The 7,749-nt window shown below is 42.2% G+C and overlaps 1 pseudogene; it reads right to left on the reverse strand.

Annotated features, from left to right (window-relative positions):
- Positions 1 to 1,619: 1,619 nt before the first annotated feature.
- Positions 1,620 to 7,086, reverse strand: LOC140453824 (immunoglobulin lambda-1 light chain-like; annotated as a pseudogene).
- Between the last annotated feature and the right edge of the window lie 663 nt (positions 7,087 to 7,749).

Below are 7,749 nucleotides of genomic sequence, written 5' to 3' on the forward strand. Positions count from 1 at the left end.
CCACTTGACTGGGACAACACCCATCCTGGGACAGGCTAACAAGAGACAAGTTTGGTAATTTCTAGAGGCAAGGCATTCAAACCGGAATTCCATCAATAAACACATCGATCCCATTTACCAATCTTTGAGAAAAAGAATCGGAAATAATATCACCCATCTTAAGAGACCAAGACATATAAATAGAAAGCAGGGCAGAACACCAGCACTTCACCAGTGGCTCACTAATGATGTTACCTAATGATGTAATGAAACGTCTGAAAACAAACCTGCCAGCTTAGCGAGCAAACTTACAACCTGAACAGAAACAGTCATTTCTGAATTCTCTTCCTCTACGCAAACCTGTTATCGACCCTCTTTCCAATGGGAACAATATTCCCTCGCTGCCTCCAGTAAAACCTGCAAGAGTTTCTCTGTGGAATTAGGGATAACTCACTTTGGATGAGATGGGAGAGAACAAATGCCCTACTTCTAAGGTGAGCTCATTATACATCACCAAGGGGCTGAGCTTAAGTTGGGCTTGTATGCTTGTATCTGCGTTTGTGCGTGTGTGTGCGTGTGCGTGTGTGTGTGTGTGATTAGGGCTGGTGTGGGAAACAGAAGTGAGATAGAGATCTTTCTGCGGGTTACAGGTTTATGACCCTCAGCTTGCAGCTCCTGACTCGGCGCATGTTTTACCCACAATCAACTCTTGTTAGTTAGAGTTCATGAAGATACAGAGTCCAGAGCACACCTGTCAAAATTACAGAGGCACTCTGAAAGGGGCTATCATTGACAAGATCAGTGACAGAATTGGGAGGTTAGACTCATCAGGAGAGAGTGACCTTTTTTTGGGACACTTTTGAAAAGAAAATAGCGAGCTGTGGGCCATTACCTGATTCAAGTTTTAAAATTGTGAATATCAATACAATAGAATGTTTTGTTCCTGTTGCAAACAAAACTAAAGTTGATCAACATCTCCCCCCGCCCCCCGATAAATTCAATCAGGAATCCAGGAGAAACTTCCTCAGGAATGGAGATTATAGATCTCACTCCATGGGGATTTATGAGAATGGATGACTTACTCCCATGGGTGGTGGAAGGGACTGGGGGGCTCACACGTGGGGAGTAGGAGAGAATCGAATACTCGGTCCTGAGTGGTGTGGGGAGAATTTAGGTACTTGGTCCCACAGGGAGTGGTTGAGATGAATATTGTTGGTGTACATTCACATTCCATAATTTGATATAATTCTGTGTAATGTTGTCACAGCAGCAAACTATCCACTGCCAAGACACTTTTAATGCCCTTTAAATGTTCAATAACGACAGTCATTTATTTTTATCATTTCAGATCTATTCAGAGCTGTGTTTACTCCAAGTTTACAAACGCAACAGGATCATTGTTTAAGTGGGGAAATTGCTCCCCATTCTATCCAGGCTGAGAGTTTGCACGCAAAATTCTGGGGACAATTGCAGCAGGAAATCCCCACTCATCAAATCAAACAATAATTTCACCGGCTCCTGATATCCATCGATTCACCAAATACCGACATTGTTGCATAAATTACGTTGCAAAACACGAACAAACAACAAAACATCACTTGGCACACATTGACTGAACCGTGACAGTGTTTGCCTCAGAGCTAACAGTCGCTGGAGCTGATGGTGTTGAGGAGAGGCGAATTCAATGAACCGTGCTTGACACTGCAAGAATATCTGGAGCCCTTCTTCCAGTCCGTAGCCGGGACGGTCAGGTAACAGCTCAGGCCGATCACTGTCCAGGGACACGGGACTTGTGGTCACCCCGATATCTGTGTCTTTCCCATCCGCACTCCAGAAGACCTGTGCAAAGCCCGGCTTGAAGCGACTCACCAGACAGGAAATGGTGCCTGATTCTGTGTCTATTTGTTCTGGTGAAGGATGGAGCAGAAGGACAAATGGTTTCCGATCGTCACGACCTGATCATGGTGAAAGAGAGAATGACGATTACATACATGAATGAAAAAAACCTCTGATCCATCCAAAGGAGGTAAAATTACACATATTAGACTCAACTGCGTGTTTGTGAAGGACAGAGACAGATAATTATTAATATTAACACTCTGACTTGATGTATGAGTATGCGTGAGACCGTGAATTGCTCATGTCTTACACTCTGACCTGTGTGTGTGTGGGAGAGACACAGAGTGAGAAAGAAACTTATTCATATGCATAACGCTGACTGGTCATGGTGTGGAGGTTTGGGTGTTTGACTGGGGTGGGCAAACTTGAAAGTCAGACAATACCAGGTGATAGTCCAACAGGTTTATTTGGAAGTGCTAGCTTTTGGAGCGCTGCTCCTTCATCAGTTAACGAGTGGGGCAGAATCGTGAGACACAGAATTTATAGCAAAAGATTACAGTGTCATGCAATTAAAGTGATATATTGAACAAACCGAAATTGCTGTTCAGTCTTTCACCTTCTAGGATGGGCTGCAGTTTTCGTTTCATTAACATGCAAAACCCAGAAATTATTTAAAGTCACATTGTCAAGATGGCTTAACGTTTTTAAAAAATCGATGACATCTCATCCCAGACTATGTCTTGAAGGCGTGAGGTTAGACTCTGCATCTACCCCAACCTTGAGTCAGACTGGTGCTATTTCAAATGTCGGAATCCGTCATACTCACTCACACACTCTACCAATCCACACAGGCAAACGCATGCTCTCTCAAGCGCACTCTCTCTCTCTCCGTCTCTCTCTCTCATACACACACGTCTAACAGATGAATTTAAATTTCCAGAATTGTATTTCCAAATACTTTTTTATTTTTGCTTAAAAAGACAAAAAACCTGCAGGCAGTCAATGCAGGCAGTCAGTCCATATTTTGTAAATAGAACCATTCTGACTCAGGTTTGGGATTGAGACGGACTCCAACCACACAACTTTAATACATTGTCTGAGCTGAGATGTCATCTGGTTTTATAAAACCTTAAGTTATCTCGAAAATGTGACTGAAAATGAATTCTGTGATTTACAAATTAATGAACCAAAAACTATAACCTATTAAAAAAAAGACGTAACAGCAATCTATGTTTCTTCAATGTATCATTTTAATTGCATGACACTGTGATTTTTTTTGCTCTAAATTCTGTGTCTTCTGATCCTACTTTCCTAGGTACCTGATACAGGAGTAGTGCTCTGAAAGCTAGTACTTCCAAATACACTGGTATATTTGTGTGGGATAGAGAAACATAGAATATTCTGACTTGTAAATGCGAGTGAATTATTGACATAATCCCTGACCTGTGCGCGTGACAGAGAATTATTGTAGCACCTCCTGTTCTGTGTGTATAACCTGGTGTTTTGTGATATTTTTTTGAAACTCTGACTTGTGTGTCTGTGTGCGTGAGAGAAAGATAGAGAAAATTATTGAGATACATATAATATATACATGCAAACTTGTACATGTGAATATGCGTGCGTAAGAGATTTATCAGCATAACTATTTCACCCATGTTTGTGAGAATTACTGGTGCATATATAAAACACTGACCTGTGCATGTCTTTTGTATTTATTCATCATTTGTGATGAGGGGGGCGTCGTTGTCTGGCTAGCATTTATTGCCAGTCCCTAGTTGCCCTTCAGAAGGTTGTGGTGAGCCACCTTCTTGATCTAGTGTAATCCACTGCTGCGTTTTGGCCCACAATGCCATGAGGAAGGGATTTGCAGGAGTGAGTGATAGTGTAACATAACTACCTGATGTGTGTGCGTGTGTATGTGTGGGTGCACGTTCGCGTGTGTATGTGCGTGAGAGAGAGAGGGGGTAGAGAGAGGGGGAGAGAGGGGGGAGAGAGGGGAGAGAGAGAGAGAAGACGAGAGTAATTAATATGACACTCTGACTTGCGCCTGAGAGAATTATTGAAATTTATTGAAGTTGATTCTGAGGAAGGGTCACTGGATCTTAATTTCTTTCCACAGATGCTGCCAGATTTATTGAGTCTTTCTAGCAACTTCAGTTTTTGATTAGGATAAACTATTTGACTTGTATGTTTGAGAGATAATTATTGACCTAAATCAGATACAAATCTTCTCACAAATATTCATCTAAAGTCTGATCTGCATATATTTGTGTGAATATGAGACGAAAATAATTACTTGTGTACATAACAATCTGACTGGTATATTTGCGTGGGATAGAGAAACATGGAATATTCTGACCTGTAAATGCGAGTGAATTATTGACATCATCCCTGACCTGTGCGCGTGACAGAGAATTATTGTAGCACCTTCTGTTCTGTGTGTGAATGTGTGACAGAATTATTCATAAATATACATAAGTCACTGGCGTATGTATGTGTGTTTGTGTGACAAAAGATACAGAAAATTATTATTCGGAACAATGCTCAGACGTATGTGCGCAAGACGGAGATTTATTCATTTAAACTCTGACCCGCGTGTGTTTTGCGTCTGAGCGAGAGAATTATTACTATAAATAAGATTTTAACCTGTGTGCTTTTGTCAGACAATATTTAATATAAAAACGCACCTGTCTCTCTCTGTCTCTCTATCTCTCTCTCTCTCTGTGTATGTGTGTGTGTGCGTGTGTGCGAGAGAGATAGATAGATAGAAAGACAGAGATAAAGAATTACGAACATTTGCACCACTCTGATCGGTGTTTGCGGACGTGTGTGAGTAGGAGGCAGCGAATTAAAAACACAACAGTGGCCTATGTGTGTGGGATAAATGTTGATATAATCTATCTGACCTGTCTATGTGTGAGTGAGAGCAGTGTGAATGTAACAATGCCCTGTTTTATAATCTCGGTTCTGTGCGCGAATGTGCGAGAGAGAATTATTAATAACATAACATTCTGATTTATGTGCGTGGGAAAGAAGGGGAGACATGAAGAGAGAGAAATATTAATACAAAAACTGCACTAACCTGTGTATATGGAGAGTGAATTATTGTTATAATCTCTGAGCTTTGTGTGTGTGTCTGTCGGCATGTCTGTGTGTGTCATAGAGAGAAAATTATTAATATAAAGAGCACTCTGACTGCTATGTGTTTGTGTGTGGGAGAGAATTACTAATGTAACATTGACCTGCGTGTGAGATAGAAATATTGTTATAATCTCTGACCGATTTGTGTTTGTAAGAGATACAGAATTATTAACATACATAACACGCTGACCTTTGTCTATGTGAGTGTTGGGGAGGGCTGGGGGGTGGGGGGAAAGAGAGAGAGAAAGAGAGTGTGTGTGTGAGAGAGAAATATGCTCTGGCCTGTGTTTATCGCGTGGCATAGAATTTTTAAGGTAACATTGACTGGTGTGTGTAGGAGAGAATTATTGATATTTTCTCTGATATATGTATTTGTGTGAGAGATAATTTCTAATGTAATACTGCCTGGATGTGGGAGAGAATTATTGATCATGTCTGGTCAGTGTATATTTGTGTGAGAGGGAGAATCATTTATATATTTCTAAGACTCTCCCGTGTTTTCGAGACAGCGAGAAAAGGAGAGGGACAATTGTTAACATAACATAACACACTGACATGTATGTCTATATGTGAGAGAGAATTTGTAATAGCAATAACATTAAGATAACAATAACAATTAATAATCCGTATATACAACACACTGACCGCTGGGTATTTCTGAGGAGACAGATAATTATTAATGTTACACTGACCTGTGTGCGTGTGAGAGAGGGAGAGGCAGAGAGAGAATGGTTGATATAAATAACATTTTGACCTGCGTATGTCATTGAGATTTATTAAAAGAACACTGACCTTACGTGTAAGAAAGAACTATTAATATAGTCTCTCCGACCTGTGTGTAAAGGAGAGAGAGAATTATTATTACTTGTAAAATGGCCTGATCTGTGCGATTATTTGAGAGAATTATTGATATGAAGCATACTCTAAACTCTGTGAGTGAGTGAATGAAGGAGAGAATTGTTATATAACACTGACTTGTGGGTGCGAATCAGAGTTGTTGTAAAATGTGTTAAATTGTGACTTGGCGCAATCTTAAGAAGAGAATCCACACTGAAGGGATAAAATTTAACTATTCTGAACAACAGAGAAGACACAAAAGGAAACCAAATCTACGAAATCTGGACTATCGCGGTAGTTCAACCTCTAAAGATCATTTACACAGAGGTGTTACAATGGCGGGGCTCACCAAGAAACCGACCTAGTGCTTGAGTAGGGGGTAAGAGGAAAAAATATTAGTACTATGTCCTTTTCCACATTCTGCCTTTCTCGGAGTGAGGGGTGTGGGGTCGGACCGATTCACAGACTAACCAGACATTTGGAAATCCCTCTCGTCTCTGAGAACACTGACAGCACAGGATTTCATCCAGAGTCTAACATGTCTGGAGATCGGATAGAAACCCTTCAATTTCCAGTTGGGCTCTGTCGGAAACTGCACTGACGGAAAATTATAAAGGTGACCTCAACCAGTGATGTTTCAGACTCAGTTATAAACTTCAGCAGTTCTACATACTGAATTCTTGTATTTCCCTGTCTTACTGTGTAAGCGGTTTATTAACTCTCTAAATGCACTAATCTGAATGAGAGAGAGAGGGGGGAAACAAAATCACTTACTTTGAACAGTCAGGGCGGTTCCACCTGCAAAGATGTAGCCAGCTTAGTCAGCCCACACTTGGCAGTAATAGACGGCTGGGTCACCGGAGACCAGATTTCTGATGGTTAGGATGAAGCGATTACTGGAAGTGTCGCGAGAAGGTTGGAAACGGTCTGTGAAACCGGTGCGTCTGAAAATGTCCTTGTCACTGTCATGCGTGATCACCCACACCGGGCCTTCTCCGGGAGTCTGACGGTGCCAACGTACATGGGAGCTGCCCACATCACCGTTCTGGATCGCACACTTAAATTGGGTGGTCTGACCGGCGGAGAGTGGGTCGGATACCGTACTCTGATTGAGAACAGGAACAGCCAAAGTACCTACAATTGAAGAAATATATGCGTGCGTTGAATTATTTTGCCAGCTGGTGTGAAACAAAGCCAACAAGTGTTTAACAAATATACGTTAATCCAGAGCAATTCCTGACCTGTCACACGGAGCAACAGAGTCCACAGCAAATGCAGCGTCGGAAACATTTCCACTGGAGAATGCAGTGAAACAGCCAATTTTCTGGGTGCTGCCCTCAGTGGAACCGTTTGCTGTAAACTCCTGGGACCCCCTCCTCACCTAGTGTCGGTAAACCGGAAAGGGCTCTTCCAGCTCTATTTATTGACTGAAATGCAAATGAAGGGGCAGAAACCAGGCAAATCAACACTTTGGGCTTCCACCGATCTCTTTCTGGCTTCTTGCATGGTTGTCCATAATCTGAACTTTCGGGTTTGCCAATGTTCAATGTGCGATTGGACTTTGTAATCATAAGAAGATAGCAAATAGACGCAAATGTAAGCTTTTTGGCCCTTCAACACCTGATCTGCCATGCAATAGGATCATGGCTGATCCTCCAACTCTTAGATTAGATTACTTCCAGTGTGGAAACAGGCCCTTCGGCCCAACAAGTCCACACAACCCCGCCCCGCCGAAGTGCAACCCACCCATACCCCTACATTTACCCCTTACCTCACACTATGGGCAATTTAGCATAGCCAATTCACCTGACCTGCGCATCTTTGGACTGTGGGAGAAAACCGGAGCACCCGGAGGAAACCCACGCAGACACGGGGAGAACGTGCAAACGCCACACAGTCAGTCGCCTGAGGCGGGAATTGAACCCGGGTCTCTCGCGCTGTGAGGCAGCAGTG

Source organism: Chiloscyllium punctatum, chromosome 28 (assembly GCF_047496795.1).
Source record: "Chiloscyllium punctatum isolate Juve2018m chromosome 28, sChiPun1.3, whole genome shotgun sequence".
Taxonomy (NCBI): domain Eukaryota; kingdom Metazoa; phylum Chordata; class Chondrichthyes; order Orectolobiformes; family Hemiscylliidae; genus Chiloscyllium; species Chiloscyllium punctatum.